Raw genomic sequence first — 17,481 nt, forward strand, 5'->3', positions numbered from 1 at the left:
TATTTAACTATAAAATCATATCGATAATCAAGTAACCAAACACTGAAATCAACATATTTTTAGAATAATAACAGACCCTTAAAAATACTGATTTTAAATGTTTCATTTAATACACAGCTAAGATAAAAGTTTATATTGACTAAGTAATTTTATTTGCTATTTAAGTAAATGGTTCCTTCATATAAAAATATGTAGATTTGTCGTAATTTTTCTTTTTTTGAATTTCGCGCAAAGCAATTCGAGGACTACCTGCGCTAGCAGTCCCTAATTTAGCAGTGTAAGATTAGAGGGAAGGCAGCTAGTCATCCCCACCCACCACCAACTCTTGGGATACTCTTTTACCAACGAATAGTGAGATTAACCGTCACATTATAACGCTCCCACGGCTAGAAAGGGTAAGCATGTTTGGTGCGACAGAGATTCGAACCCCGGACCCTCAGATTACGAGTCGAACGCCTTAACACGCTTGGCTATGCCAGGCCGTTTTATATACATAAGTTCAACACTAACAAGTCTCAGGTTTGGTGTCGTAATTACGCAAAATAATCTAGGAATACAATTACGAGTTTTTTTTTCAAAAAATAGAACTCAAATGTATATAATGTTTGTTAATCTTCTTACTTTCATTGCGGCCCTCCATGGCCAGGTAGTTAGGGCACCCGACTCGTAATTCGGGGGTTCGAATCCCATCACACCAAACATGCTCGCCCTTTCATTAGTGAGAGCGTTATATGTGAGGTCAATCCTACTATTCATTGGTAAAAGAGTATCACAAGAGTTGGTGGTGGGCGGCGATGACTAGCTTGCTTCCCTCTAGTCTTACAATGTTAAATTAGGGATGGCTAGCTCAGAAATTCCTCGTGTAGATTTGCGCGAAATTCAAAAAACAAACTTTCATTGCAACTTCTTTTCATATAAAATAAGCTCAGATGGTTAATTATTGCCCATAAATAATTTACAATTATTCTAGAGGAACATATTGTGAAATAACGTCATTCAAGTTTTATTTTGGTAACAGAGCTGACGAAAGAGTGAGTATCATATGGTTAAAATCGTAAGGATTACACCAGCCTACAAGACGGTCCATTGGTGAAACAACAGCAAGTCTTCAGATTTATGACACTACGATCAAGCGTTCGATTCCTATGGCAAATACAGCAAATAGCCTGATATGTCTTTGTTATAAGAAACACACATTTTCTTATACGAATTTCCTAATCAAAATCTAATTACCTGCGTTGTTATTTTTCAGAAACTTAATAAAATTTCAGACCTAAATTCTGTAAGCAGTCATAATTAATAAATAATACATAACATATTTTATCCTTGGCAATGAAAGTCAATGTCTTTATTACTGTGTGTGTGTATACTGTTTGTTTGCTCTAATGCTAAGTAGAAATTTACACAATGAGGTATCTGTGCTATGCCTACCACGGGTATTGAAAACAGGTTTTAACGTTATAAGCTTTCAGACTAACTGCTTAGCCACTAAAAGGCACTTTTATTTTTGGTGAGTTGACACAGTTTCGGACTCTACAAACATAAAATTCTTTTAAGCAGGATTAGCGTAAATTAATCAATAATATTTCTTTCTTTATTTGCTATATTCACCAGCAATATGAAGTGTGGAGGATATTTACTAGACTACCCTCAAATTGAAATTCTTTAAAGCAGGATAGAGGGTTCGTTGTTTCTCTAGTAGAATTATTTTTGTCTATTCCCATTTAAATTTATTCCATATCTAAAATAATGACACCAGACATTTTAGGCAGTTCAACATGCGTATACATGACATTTTAAAATTCATTTATGTAACTAAGTGGAAGTCCTCAATACCCACGGCACTTGAAATTTGTTTTGGCAGGATTAGAGAGAATTAATTTCTGATACCTATATTTTCCATTTTATTAGTCATATTTTTGTGACCCAGCACCATCAAGCATGGGGCACGCATATATCCGATTAAATTTTATTACTGATCATGTCCTTTACCAGTATAGGTACGACATAGTCATATGTTAAGGCACTCGACTCCTAAGCCGAGGGTCGCGAGTTCGAATCCCTGTAGCACCAACATGCCCGCCTTTTCAATCGTGGGGACGTTATAATGTAATGGTCAATCCGACTATTCGTTGGTGAAAGAGTATTCCAAGAGTTGGCGGTGAGTGGTGATGATTAACTACCTTTCCTCTAGTCTTGCACTGCTAGCGCAGATAGCCCTCATTTAGCTTTGCGCGAAACTCATAAGAAACTAAACCTTTACCCTTAAATTAAAATTCGTTTCGGTAGGATTATAGCAAATTAACATATGAGACACTGACCGTGGTCAAAATACATCAATCGAAACGGTTTGACCTTTTCAGTCCAGAAGTGTATTTATATATCGGATTGGTCAAAAGATCACGAAGGTATGGAAAAAATTCGGCGACATTCAATGAGCCGCAATGCTGCGGCGAACAATCATGTCTACAGAAAATGTATATATTAGAGATAATATTTTCACTTTAATGTAAGTAATACGTATTTACTTTTTAGATCATTTAACCTTCACTTGCTTAATAAAACAAATGTCGTGAATACATTCAACTATTAATTTATTCGATTAATACCGTAAATTTATAAAGAACTATGGTATAGCTTAAACCTGCAACCACCTTTGTTGTGAAAAATGAAATTAATTTATAAAAGTATAGAAAATGGAATGTTTAGATTGTTTTCCAGGATTCACATTTGTATTTACAGAAATCTCTGAATGTAAGTATAAAGATACATCGTCATATATACATTTAAAGATAGTTAAAACAAGTGAAGACATTGTAAGTTCTGTTTATGTTTTAAGCAATAACTTGTCATTAGCTGTTTTTCAATTACACGCTATGGAGCTACTAATAGAGTTTGTTTTAGAATTTCGTGCATAGCTACTTAAGGGCTATCTGGTGTAGCCGTCCCTCGTTTAGCAATGTAAGACTAGAGGGAAGACAGTTAGTCATCACTACCCACCGCCAACTCTTGGGCTACTCTTCTCCCAACAAATAGTGTGATTAACCGTAAGTTTATAACGCCCCTACGGCTGAAAGAACGAGCATGTTTGGTACGACGGCGATTCGAGCCTGCGACGCTCAGATTACGAGTCGAACGCCTTAACCCACCTGGCCATTGCTAATAGAGAATAAATGTTGTAACAATTTTCGAGATAACTTAAAATTAGAGAGACTGGTTAAACTTCCATGACTTAGTTTTTCTCTTTAGAATAAATGTTACTATTTTTATGTGACATTTACTACAACTGATTATTTACTTAATGTTTACAAGAATACAACTTAGTGATAGTTATGCGACTTCATTTTATTGAGTAAAGTGCAGCCTAATTTTTTAATATACTTGTTACTTATAATTTTATGTCAGTTATATGTAATTCTAAGATTATTGAACCCAATCATGAAATATTTTGTTGGTTTGAAATCTAGACTTTTGCAACTTTGTCTTCAGATCTTGTTTCTTTCTACTGTGTTTAGTGTTTGAAACAAATTGTACTGTGTTTAGTGTTAAACATGTTTGAAACAATTTCTGTTCTATGAATTTGAATTTACTCTTTTGTTTATGGCTTTATAACTAGGACTTAAGATCATTTTTTTTATCGTTTAATCCTAAAACAGGACCACACACACATGTTTTCTGAGGTTTCATTGAACTTGTTATAAGATTAAATGTGACTGGCTTTACGAAACCAGTTTGTCAACTTGTTTCCCAGAATGGAACACATTAAATCTTTAATAGCTGAAAAATAACGGAAACACCTAGGATTGTTCTTTAGCTTACAACTATATCTTTCCTTAACAATAAACCCATCTACATGTAACATAACATTCAGCGAACACATGTTGTTGGGACGCGCTGAAGCTGGCAGAAGTCATGAATTTATGAAGACTAATAGAAGCAAAACTTAATTGTTTTTACTATAATTTTAACTTTGAAAAATATCTACGGAATATAATATTACCTAGCTGTAAGGCTGAAAATAATTTTTTCATCATATTTACTGATATAACATGAGTTTTCAGGAAGCTTTTTTATCTCCACTGGAGACTCGCACTGCGGCAGAAAAGCTATTACCACCTTGCCATATGATGTAATTTTACATCAATTACAAATTTAGGCATCACTTTTGTCAGCTTATAAGCAGTTAATAGGTATTTTCTGTTACGTGCCTTTTTCAATATTGGAAGATAAATGAACTACAAAAAAACAACCTTTGATTCCCTGTAAGTACCAAATAACTGTAACGATTGATAATTATTATATTGTTTGTTTTGAATTTCGCGCAAAGCTACTCGAGGGCTATCTGCGCTAACCGTCCCTAATTTAGCAGTGTAATACTAGAGAGAAGGCAGCTAGTCATCACCACCCACCGCCAACTCTTAAGCTACTCTTTTATCAACGAATAGTGGGATGGACCGCACATTATAACGTCCCCACGGCTGAAAGGGTGAGCATGTTTGGTGCGACACTCGGATTACGACTCGAACGCCTTAACACGCTTGGTCATGCCGGGCCTAGTTATCATACACGTATAGCAAATTACAGAAAGTTAACATTGATGTATTAAAGCGCTTAGTTTTTGTTATCTCACAGGTTTGAAATTTGTTTACTTGAGAATTTTATAAAAAAAGAAAAGAAAAATAATTTTACTTATGTCTTTATCGTAAGCACGAGATTAAAAAGTAGGGACAACACCATAGTAACCACAATCTGTACACGTGTGTAAAGCCTGATTTGTGAAACATGTTGATGAGCACATTCCTATGATATTTCACTTGAAAAGGGTTATGTCAAATGCAGAGTTCAGCATAACTAAAGCACATTAATTGTTAGAGAAACGATCGCGTATTAGACAAAAACATTGTAATCTGAAGAAAAATGACTGCTTTCACACACAGTTAAGAGCTAATAAATCAGAATAATAAGATACAAGTGATGTAACTTTTGTACAAAGGTAAAAGCATTGGGATATGTTAATATATAATGCTACATACACATACGACGTCCATTAATGTTTCAATTTCATTAAATCTGCTTTACAGTTAAAACGTTACAGTGTAACGACAAGTTAATTATTAATTTGGGTGCACTATATTTCAGTTTTGTTTGCTCTTGTATTTTATAATGAATATTTGTTACGGTGAATTTCTCAGCTAAATGCAACATTGATTAGTTGAATTTATCTCGTATAATATTAGTATTACTACTGTAGTCACCATTTAAAAAAAAATCATAAAATAAGTTTAACAGGACTTTGGAGTTATCATTTATGATGTGATGGGCTTAATCTGTATGCTTTTGTCATGATAAATGGGCGATATTGTACCTTACGTCATTGTTCAGATATGAGTAGGTGTGTTGCGCGGAATTGCTTTTCAGTCTCATTGTTCAAACTTATTCAATACCAGCAGCTGAAGTGAATACGTTCCACTTCTGTTTCAGTTGTCATCTCGGTTACTGACTTATTAACATTAACACTTTATATACAATTCGAGTTACCTACGAAATGAAAGTATATATTAATAAATATATACATCATTATACACGAATATAAGCTATATTTAAATAACTATATGCATTTATATGTGTGTGTTTAATTATAACTACCAGCATCCATGTCATAGATAACAACTCATCTTAGAAATCAGACTCGTACTGTAAATATTATCAAAATTTGTTGCATTGAATAGATAAAGGAGAAACAAGGCCGTTTGGTGAAATCGAATGGAAGATATATTACGTTTCAAAGTCTATACACCCCTGACTCTTACCACGATATCAAATACGTATGTAGGTGTGTCAATATCAATCAAGGGTGTCAAGAGGGGGAACTAACCCCCTGCTGAGGGCAAAACAAATGAGCTTCTGCCCTTGACAGTTCCTCTGTGCTTGTGTACGCCTGTGTATTTAGATCCGAAACTCTTTACTTGTAGTGTCAGTCACTAGGTGGTTTCGAGAGAACACGCTAGACTCGATCTAGCTTCACAGAATACAACAAAGCTTTAATTGCCTATGTTAACAAATACAAAAGGACAGAAGTGTGTGGTAAACAGTTTGTGATACGTCCTTAAAGATGAAGCCACACACAATGTTGACTGTGTTGACTATTATATAAACTTAGTTTTCTAAGAAAGGCTTACCACATAAAGTAAACACTAAAATATTTATAGGATCGTTACTGCAGAGAAAATTAATCAGATTTTCAACGAGTGCTACGTGTATCTGACTTCAAATTATATTGGAATTTGCTTGAAGAGAGTATGTGAATGAGGTTTAGAAGTGTAATTTTCTCTATAGACATTTTGTATTGACCAATAACTTACCACATAAGCACAACGACTATCTTGTGTTTAGTTTTGGCTTACGTTCATTTTGATTTTATTTCAGAACCACCACGTGCAAATAAAATCAATACTAATACTGGCGAGAATTTCAACTACAGCCTGAAGTTCCTTCAGTGTAAACAAAATTAATCTATAAATCCTGAGATTTAGGTATGTAACAACTCACTCTGAATCTGCTGTTATTATTACTCAAACCATATGGATTTGTGGAATACATTACAAATAATGCAAAAGAAGCAACAGCTAAAGGTTAGTTACTTTTATAGATATATACCTACGTACATATAGTGCCTGAATCATACTGAGTGTGCTTGGAAAACTATACAAATTACAGCTTTGCTTTTTGTCGTAAGTATTTAAAACTCGTATGGAACACTTTCTGTATTTAAAAAGAAAATTATAGATGGTGATTCAGGGTGACTAACAACAAATTTTAATTTTTCAATCAAATTTATTTTTGTTTAATTATTAACTGATATTATTAACTACAGTTTGTAACGACGTCACATGACACGAGAAACGATTTCATAATAATCTTGCAGTATCAGTTATATATATTCATAAATATATTCCACGCATTTGGAACTGTAAATTATACAGTTCTTTCACTATATATGTTTTATACTCAAACGTATTTTCAAATTTCTGTACATGAAAAATCAAGATTCACTAATACAAACAACTTAACTTACCCACTATCATTCTTATTTACATAATTCTCTCTTTTGAAAGGGAGGAAATGGTTTATGAAACTAACTGAATCTTATGTATGTTTACATATTTTAGCTTTCATTTTTATTTAATGAAAAAAGTATTTATTCCTACCAACTCTGTTGTTTTCTAATCTATTGTGTATCAGTTAACATTATAGACAGTTCATGCGATCACATAAAAGTTTTCAGAAAAGTAATTTTTGTATGTGTTACCAGAATAGCAATCGTAATAACGTGAGGAGAACAAGGAATGAGTAATCATAGTATCATGAGAACAAAGAAGGAGTAATCGTAGTAGCATGAGAACAAGGAAGGAGTAATCGTAGTAACGTGAGAACAAGGAAGGAGTAGTCGTAGTATCATGAGAACAAGGAAGAAGTAATCGTAGTAACGTGAGAACAAGGAAGGAGTAGTCATAGTAACGTGAGAACAAGGAAAGAGTAATCGTAGTAGCATGAGAACAAGGAAGGGGTAATCGTAGTAGCATGAGAACAAGGAAGGAGTAGTCGTAGTATCATGAGAACAAGGAAAGAGTAATCGTAGTATCATGAGAACAAGAAAGGAGTAATCGTAGTAGCATGAGAACAAGGAAGGAGTAGTCGTAGTATCATGAGAACAAGGAAAGAGTAATCGTAGTATCATGAGAACAAGAAAGGAGTAATCGTAGTAGCATGAGAACAAGGAAGGAGTAATCGTAGTAACATGAAAACAAGGAAAGAGTAATTGTAGTATCATAAGAACAAGGAAGGAGTAATCGTAATATCATGAGAACAAGGAAAGAGTAATCATAGTATCACGAGAACGAGGAAGGAGTAATCGTACTGTCACGAGAACAAGGAAGGAGTAATCGTAAAAGTATGAGAACAAGGAATAAAAACACTTCTCAAGGATATTGTTTAAATTTATTCACTTATTGTTATGTTTGTTTATTTGCTTTATCAACAAACATCTAATACAACAACAAAAATCTAACAAACAAACAAACTAGAAAACAAGAATCCAAAAAAAGATTGAGAGGGAAGGGAAAGGGTTGACCACGCCTCAACCCCTCTCCCCACAGACACAAAATTCAGCTTCTGAGCTTCCCGAGCAGTCACCCCTGTCGGCCCCTTAAGTGAAAGCATAAAAAAGCATGAATTTTTACTTTTCACATATATATTTAAAACAAGAACTTTAAGAAGAAAGAACGGGTTAAATTTTAGATTGATCATAGATAGATCTCTAACAAAAACACTACCCATAAAGAGCTCACAAGTTAAATTTTAGATTGATCATGTATAAATTTCTAACAAACCACTACCCATAACGAGTTAACGGGTTAAATTTTAGATTTATCATATATAGATCTCTAACAAAACCACTACCTATAACGAGTTAACAAGTTAAATTTTAGATTTATCATATATAGATCTCTAACAAAACCACTACCTATAACGAGTTCTGTAGTTACACGAAAGCATCCCAATTACTTCGAGGCTCTTTTACTGAAAAACGAGAAACAACTGATATCGATTTTATTCAATCGAATAAAATCAAACTGACTTCAATAGCAACTTTACAAATGAATAAATTTTCATTGCCATTTGGATGTGTCCAGTTAAAACACAAAATCTAAATTAGTCGATACTCAAATGACGTAATTTGTGTTCGACAATTATAGAAAAATACTGTAAATGAACAGGACCAGGGTTAATACATATTTTTCATGATAGCAAATTCAATAGTTGCTTCATATCCCTCCCAGTGATAAATGAACATTTATGAGGTTAAAAAACCGGGTTAAGATGCTTGTGGTGGTCGCAGCATAGATATCCCGTCATTTAGCTTTATACTTAGCAACAAACGAAATTTTCTTCTTAACTGCCCTGGCATGGCCAGGTGGTTAGGGCGGTCAACTCATAATCTGAGGGTCGCGGGTTCGAATCCCCGTCGCACTAAACATTTTTGCCATTTCAGCCGTGGGAGCGTTATAATATGATAGTCAATCCCACTATTCGTTGGTAAAAGAGTAGCCCACGAGTTGGCGGTGGGTTGTGATGACTACCTACCTCCCCTATAGTCTTACACTGCTAAATTAGGGACGGGTAGTGCAGAAAGCCCTCGTGTAGCTTTGGGCGAAATTCAAAAACAAACAAACAAAATAAATTATTCTTAAATTGTTTGTTTGGAATTAATTACAAAACTAAGCAATGAACTATTATTATCTGCGCTCTGCTCACCAAGGATATCGAAACCTACTTTCTAGTTCTGTGAGTTCCCAGACATACCACTGCACCAGTGAGGGAGACTTCATAAATAGTCGAAATGTTATGTTTCTATGATATCTCTATCCATTTGAGCTGGTTGATACTTTAGGTATACAAAATATTGTGCACGATATAATTTGGTATTCAGTGGCTGACATTTCTGTACTTCTCCAGCGTTTTCGAACATTGTTGAAACTTCGAGGAACTCGCTTGAATCGTATAAAAGAAGCTTATTAGCCTACAGACAATTGAAAAAAAAAATGACAGAACAGCTACAGTCAGTGTGCTATAAGACTCGAAAGCTATAACTGTGATTAATGTCTATTAATCAGAAAACTACATAATTGGACCAGGAATGTTTATACATTTCGAACATTACAAATTTGTCACCAGTGAAAACTTACAAGTGCTTCAAGTTTAGCAAATAATTAAAGGAAATGTACAGGTACATCAACAAATAATTAATTTGTTCTCCGTAAACGTCGATAAAGTATTCAGTTCTAGACAGGATATAAGGACTCAGTATTGTTTTTTGTTTTTTTTTGTAGAATTAAACACAAAGCTACACGATAGATTATTCTTGCTCTGCCCACCACGGGTATTAAATCCCGGCTTCTAGCGGGTGAGTCCACAGACATACCGCTGTGCCACTAGGGGCTTGTAACTTTGAAAAATCTCGTATATCAATTATCATTTGTTATAACTAATAGTAATAACCGTTATTATAAATTGTATTTTTTGTTTGTATATTAAAATATATTTGTGTTAACACAGAAAATTCTGTGTATCAATCATGTTAGCAAATAATATAAATTTGATACATATTAACAATTAATTAACTTCTAAATTGAATTTTCCTATTATTGAATAGTTATGCGTTAACATACGTAACGTAATAAATTGGAAACTCGTCCGAGATGACTTATAATGCATAACACTGATAGTGAAGTAACTACATGTAAGTGTATCGTGAACGACTACACCAAGTTTAGAAAGTACAAACGAGTAATAACGTTAAAACTTTTTCCTCGACTAATGTTTTATTTGTTTAGTTACCGGTTTGTTTTACTTTCGCGCAAAGCTAAACGAGAGCAATTAGCGCTAACCGACCCTAATTTAGTAGTACATTACCAGAGGTAAAGCAGATAGTCATTACCACCCACCTCAACTCTTGGGCTACTTCTTTACCTCATATAAGGGGATTGACTGAAATATTATAATGCCCCACACTGCTGAAAAGACGACCATCTTTGGTGAGATGGGCAGTCCAACCAGTGACTTTCGGATTGCGAATCAAGAGCCCTAATCATTAATTACCGGAACGATACTTAATGCACATAGTGGGCTAAATGTCCAGCGAAACCGCCATGTATAAGACAGAGAGTATATATAGACGTTCATGGTTTTAATGTACGAAATAAATGGAAGGTAGACAGTTGACAGCGTTTGCCGCCTGAAGCATCTGCTCTTAGCCAAATAGTGAGATTGACTGTAACCCTTAAAAGATTCCCACACCTGAACTTACAAAGCTGGTTTTGGGCAGCACTGAATGAGGAGCACGTGACCCTCGTAAAACTGTCTGGTATTCTTTCAACAAGTGCATGTTCCGGCCTCAACACTGACTGGATTCTAAATTTAAGAAGAACATCTGTCAGTAACTTTTTGTTGAAATGATAGTTAGTTTCTCTTCTTAATAGGCAATAATAACGAGTACACCTAAAAAAAAAGATATCTTACCAGTTATTTATGTTTGTTTTTGGATATCGAGCAAAGCTACAAGTGGGATTACGTTTAACTTATACCCTAGGATCCCTTTTTAAAAACATGTGCAGCGTGTTTAAAAAAAATTAATTTAAAAAAGTTATGTTAATATGTTTTAGTTATGGCTTGAATATTTTATGGTTGTATTATAATCCCACGTCGTAGCTTGCACCCTAGGATCCCCTTTTTTGAAAACAAAATGTGCAGCGTATTAAAAAAAATACATGTTCATATGTTTTAGTTTATGGCCTGAGTATTTGTGGTTATATTATAATCCCACGTGGTAGCATGTACTCTAGACTCCCTTTTAAAAATAGCGTATTTTTAAAATTTTAAAAACAAATTTTTTCCTTAATATCACGTCAGTGAGTTTTGGTTTATGGTTTGAATATTTTATAATTATAATATATATATTTCAACGTAGCAGTCCTATGTTTTAAAGTAACGAACTACAACGAAGTCTGTTAGTCAACATCACCTACCGTCAATTTTCGAATTAGGTATCCTTGTTTGACCGACCGTCAGTCACTTTTATATTGTACCCACAGCCTAAAATCGTGTTGCACGTTTTCTTTTGGAAATTCGACGAGTATCGGGAACTCTCGTATTAGGCGTAACGACATAACTACTAAATCACAACAATTTCGTACGTTTATGTACGTGTGTGTGTGTGTAAGCAAAATGGCAAAAATTATTTTTTTTTGCTGACCTTACTGAGAACTTAATTTTAGAACAATTTTCTGAATTTGATTGTAATATGTGATCACCGTGTATTAATCTAAGAGATGATTAGTTTTTTGTATTTTCTTTTTAATTCTTCGGATTACTTCAACTTTGTCCCTCATTATTTTTCAGTCTATTTGAAGTTGAAGGTGACTTTCATTTCACAGTGCTGACCATATCTGTAGAGAAGCTTTAGCTAAGATTAAGTTATAACAAAATATGTTACACAGTAACTTTATGACAACTTTTCAGGTTAGTTTTGACATCCAGTGGCACAATAGCATCTTTGTGACTTACACCACAAGAAACCTCTTTTCGTTTCGTTACTCGTGGTGGGTATTTTTGTGGCTAACTTAATTTCAACAATATTTGTTTGTTTGTTTGTTTGTTTTGAATTTCGCGCAAAGCTACTAGAGGGCTATCTGCGCTAGCCGTACATAATTTAGCAGTGTAGGACTAGAGGGAAGGCAGCGAGTCATCACCACTCACTGCCAACTCTTGGGCTAATCTTTTACCGACGAATAGTGGGATTGACCGTGAAATTATAACGCCTCCACGGCTGAAAGGGCGAGCATGTTTGGTGCGACCTGAATTCGAACCCGCGACCCTCGGATTACGAGTCGAACGCCTTAACAAACTTGGCCATGCCGGGCCATTCAACACTAAATGTCTTGGTTATGTGTTGCAACAACAACAAAAAAACATTAAATAAGAAATATTTAATTTAATATGTCAGAAGTAGAAAACGAGTGTAAAATAAATTTAATATACTTTAAACCCAGGTAGCTTTTAACATGATTAATAAATATGAGAAGTAGCATGTTTCTCTATAATGTTATCGCTGGAATGCATTTCATGTGTCCGAAATTTATAACAGTTTTACAAGGGAGTTTGCTGTTATATACAAAGCTCACAGTGAGCTAAATGTGTTACACAAACTGCGAGGATTGAACTCAAAAGCTTACCTCATAACCCGCAAGCTTGTCGTTGAACCATCTGGTTTAACGTTTGTTTGGTTTTTGAATTTCGCGCAAAGCTACTCGAGGGTTATCTGCGCTATCCGTCCCTAATTTAGCAGTTTAAGACTAGAGGGAAGGCAACTAGTCATTACCACCCACCCCCAACTCTTGGGCTACTCTTTTACCAACGAATAGAGGGATTGACCGTCACATTATAACGCCCCCACGGCTGAAAGGACGAGCATGTTTGGTGCGACCGGGATTCGAACCTGTGACCCTCAGATTACGAGTCGAACGCCTTAACCCATCTGGCCATGCCGGGCCCATCGGGTTCAAATTAATCACTTAATGTTTCTATTTTTAAATTCTATGATATCCTGTACGCTTAACCTGGTATAATAGTTAATAAGAATGTTTTTGTGTTTAAACATTACATTTTAATTTGGTATAACAATTAATAACGTTACTGTTTTAACATTACATATTCAGTGTTTCATTCTATTCAAAACAATGAGACGACTTTCGTAATATTATAAAATGATTTTTAACTTCATTAATATGTTTAAAAATTTACTTTATTTTAAATCAAATACTATCATAAAGGATTTATTAATAAAATTGTAAATTACATCCAATGGACAACTCATCAAATGCATTGTGATATCTAAACACATACTTGTTTTGTGGAAAAATTCAGGTTTTATTAAAGCCTGTACAGTTAAATTTGATGCACTATAACCATTGCGTGTGAAGACATTATCACTTCAAATTTCTTTTTTATATCCCTATGAATAACTTAGAAAATGGTCTTCAACCATGCTTCCTTGTGTAATGTTAGTAGACTCCTTTTGAGTAATAAATGACGGGTAATCTCTCAACAGTGAAAAGGAAAATCATATTATAATAAGAATGCACCAGATAAAATGAAAACAATGTACGCCTGTCATCCAGCCATCAAAAATAAACCTGCAAATCAGTGTTGGCTTACTTGGACCGCCCAAACCTCTCACCCATCCCACGTAAGCATCAGACTAGCGTCATGCCATCCATCATCGCCAAATACTCGAATACTCACAATTAACCTAATCTTGTTAGTTCCCCTATTTACAGAAGATAACAAACAAAACAATATTGATGTAGACGTGATGACTCTAAACTTTAGGCAGGGGAAAAATAAACCATGTGAAACTGCTTAGTTGAAAGAGCCCAAGGTCACGACGAGAATGCCCCTTTACGATCTTATCACAAGTTCTACGAGTCCCCTACCCCAACTTTATCTGTCGTATGAATTCATTCCCTTTCACGACTCAGAGACTGTCTGGACAGAGGCATCTGTAAAGTTGATATGCCAATGTGTGTTATTATTAAAAGTTTGGAATAAGAACTAATAGATAGTAAAGGGTGTTTTTCTTCTTTTTTTTTAGGCTGGACTCCCACAGTTTCACAAAAATCTTTTAAGAAATATTATCCGTCACCTTAAGTTAGTTAAAGTACTTAGATATGTTAAATGTAATGTAAAACCTGAGTACCTTTTTTATTTTTTAATATTTGTCATGTTTCGTCCTCTGTTTTGCTGAAAACATAGTTGCAATCTGTGATTTTTTTAACCTGATGTCATTAATCACATACCATTGAGCTGCACTTGACTCTTATCTCGAGTCTAGAAGTAAGTTACTTTCTGGTTCACTAGTTTAATATTGTAGAAATAAACATAACTAGGCTAGTGTATGATTTAAAATGATATAATGGTTTGTGCACAAAGAAAATATCCCATTGCCAGAACTCGCTTTAAAGAACACACTTTTTAAATTTATGTCGTCTGTGTGTTTGATTGGAGTAAGTGCATCGATGAAAACATATTTAATTTATAATTAATCTTCTGTTGTAATCAACTGGTAGAAGGGGTTAAAGTGAAAACCAATCTTTTATAAAGCCTAATACTGAGATGAATTTGGGTTTTATTACTCATGGGCTACTACTATGTTCTATATACAAAATATTAGGTATGCTTTTTGAAAATTGTTTAACCTTTAACTTTTTATAGGACATATCGAGAGTGCAGCCTGGAAATAAACTCGTGTGTATATGTTTTCTTATAGCACAGCCACATTGGGTTATCTGATGAGTCCACCGAGGGAAATCGAACTCCTGATTTTAGCGTTGTAAATCCATATACTTACCGTTGTACCAGGGGGGTAAATGAAAAAGTGGACTCAGATAATCTGTAAGCTATTATTTTGTGAATAATTTATAATTTCCAAAACAGTATATTAAAAAACTGATTTATAATACACATTATCAAGTTGAAACATATCATAAAATTAGTTCAAGCTTTCTACTATAAGATCAATGCACTAAAACTGCTTAAAATTGCACATGATTTTTTGAAACATTGTTTTATTTCTATCTCCAAATTAAATCTTTCGTCATATTGCTATATTTCGAATAAAAACACAAACCTATCGCTATTTACTCTCATACAATAGATGAAATTATGTTTTTTCCCAGAGACAAGGTTTAATAAGGACGTGTGATAAATTTTTCAATCAACAATTAAAGTCTGAAATCATCTTTCTGTTTCAGAAACACAATTTATAATAATCGTTATTGAAATTCGGAAGCCAAACCATAAGAATGAAGAACTCAATATCTTTTGGATTGTTTAAAAAAGACAGCAGTCAAAGTTGTAAACGAAATCAAGTTGTGTTCAATGTACATTTAATTGAAATACGTAGCATAGATAATTTGTTGTTCAGTTTTATATAGATTCAATAGATTTATTATCATCGACGCATCTTAGACAATAAAATTTGATGTTTGATATTTTCAGCCTGAAAGGCATTGCTTGCAACACTAGGGCTAAACGGCCATGACAGAGTCCTCAAGGCACAGACATAACCATACCAAATTTGGGATTACTAGCCGAAAAGCAAGAGATTCACCAGAAAGCATTATTGGCTTTTACGTCTGGTCTGGGAGAATAAAGAGTACAATCTATGTATGGAATCCCATAATTTATTCACTCAATGAAAAGTAAACTATAAATAGGCTTAAGTAAGTGAAACCAAGTTTTCGCAATGTACTTATAAAATCTTACACATTACATTAATGCACTATTTACTTGATCCGACCTAACAAAATGCACATATTCTTGTTTGTTTGTTTTCGAATTTCGCACAAAGCTACTCGAGGGCTATCTGTGCTAGCCGTCCCTAATTTAGTAGTGTAAGACTAGAGGGAAGGCAGCTAGTCATCACCACCCACCGCCAACTCTTGGGCTACTCTTTTACCAACGAATAGTGGGACTGACCGTCACATTATACACCCCCACGGCTGGGAGGGCGAGCATGTTTAGCGCGACGCGGGCGCGAACCCGCGACCCTCGGATTACGAGTCGCACGCCTTACGCGCTTGGCCATGCCAGGCCTGCACATATTCATACAATATATATTCATTCATATATTTGTTTCCATATCTATTAGATGCCATGGCCAGGAGACTGAAGCACTCGGCTCGTAATGCAAGGGTCGCGGGTTCGCATCCCCTTCACACCGAACATGTTCGCCCTTTCAACCATAGGGGTGTTATAATGTTACGGTCAATCCCACTGTTTGTTGGTAAAAGAGTAGCCCAAGAGTTGGTGGTGGGTAGTGATGACAAGCTGCTTTCCCTCTAATTTTTACACTGTTAAATTAGGGACGGCTAACGTAAACAACCCTCGAGTAACGTTTCGCAAAATTCAAAACAAACAAGATACCATGGAAAAAGGAAAAAAAAATCATCTTGGGTGGCAAGTTTTGTTTTTCTGGGAAGCACACACACTCACATATAATGCAGTAGTGACACCATTATTAAACACCACCTTTATTAAAGCATAGCCAGTAAAATCATACAATAAGTTGGCTAATAACTAACGTCGGGTAGTTACCCTTAAATTCGGTTATGTAATGTTTTTAAAAGTGTTAAACTATACAATGTATCTCGAAATAAAGTTAAGTATAAAAGTTTGGTAGATCACGCTTACTGCATTTATTTTTAATATAAGATACATTTTTCTTACTGTTAATAATTTTGACCCCATTTGTTTGTCTAAAAGTATTTTATTTAAACACTTTTATCGAGTTTAACTATTCAGTATCGCATATATTCTCCCTTGTTATTCTGATACCTTAGTAACAAAAAACAATGAATTTTCAATGGAATGTTACTGGTGTGATAATTCACTATATTCACATTTTATCCTTTCATAAGTATTATTGAATAGGTTTTTAGTCAACTAAAAGATAATCTACACCTTATATGAACGATTTATTAAACTGTCCACTTTATTACCTCTTTGAGATTCACGAGAAACTTTAACCATTCAAACAGTGTAATGCTGCCATGTGTGCCCTACGACTGGAAGCTTATGAGGAAACACATGTATCATGACAAAATTTGTTAAACGATGTAGATCGAAAGGACGATGACATTCAAACAAAGGAACCGTTAATGTTCCGAGTGATGAACTACTAACAATAAAGTTTAAGACAGTATTAGACACAAAATGTCACCCTAAACCAATTCGAAATAAAGTTTTCATCTATAGGAAAAATACTGGTATGAAACTCGATATTCCTTCCGTTAGAGTTACAAGACAATAAATAATGATTTCAAGTGGACAAAATACCACTCGCTAAAAGTTCAAGCTTTCAAT

At 34.5% G+C, this 17,481-nt stretch overlaps 1 long non-coding RNA gene across 2 annotated transcripts; it reads left to right on the top strand.

The window, feature by feature from the left end:
- Positions 1-5,962: 5,962 nt before the first annotated feature.
- On the top strand, positions 5,963-16,343 carry LOC143234979 (uncharacterized). 2 transcript variants are annotated; one of them, XR_013018877.1, is made up of 4 exons: positions 5,963-6,297; positions 6,427-6,632; positions 14,885-15,009; positions 15,616-16,343. It is a non-coding gene; the product is annotated as an uncharacterized LOC143234979 (long non-coding RNA). The 2 variants fall into 2 exon arrangements; XR_013018876.1 differs by having other exon boundaries at positions 5,963-6,632.
- The last annotated feature ends 1,138 nt before the right edge of the window (positions 16,344-17,481 follow it).

Source organism: Tachypleus tridentatus, chromosome 12 (genome assembly GCF_004210375.1).
Source record: "Tachypleus tridentatus isolate NWPU-2018 chromosome 12, ASM421037v1, whole genome shotgun sequence".
Taxonomy (NCBI): Eukaryota; Metazoa; Arthropoda; class Merostomata; order Xiphosura; family Limulidae; genus Tachypleus; species Tachypleus tridentatus.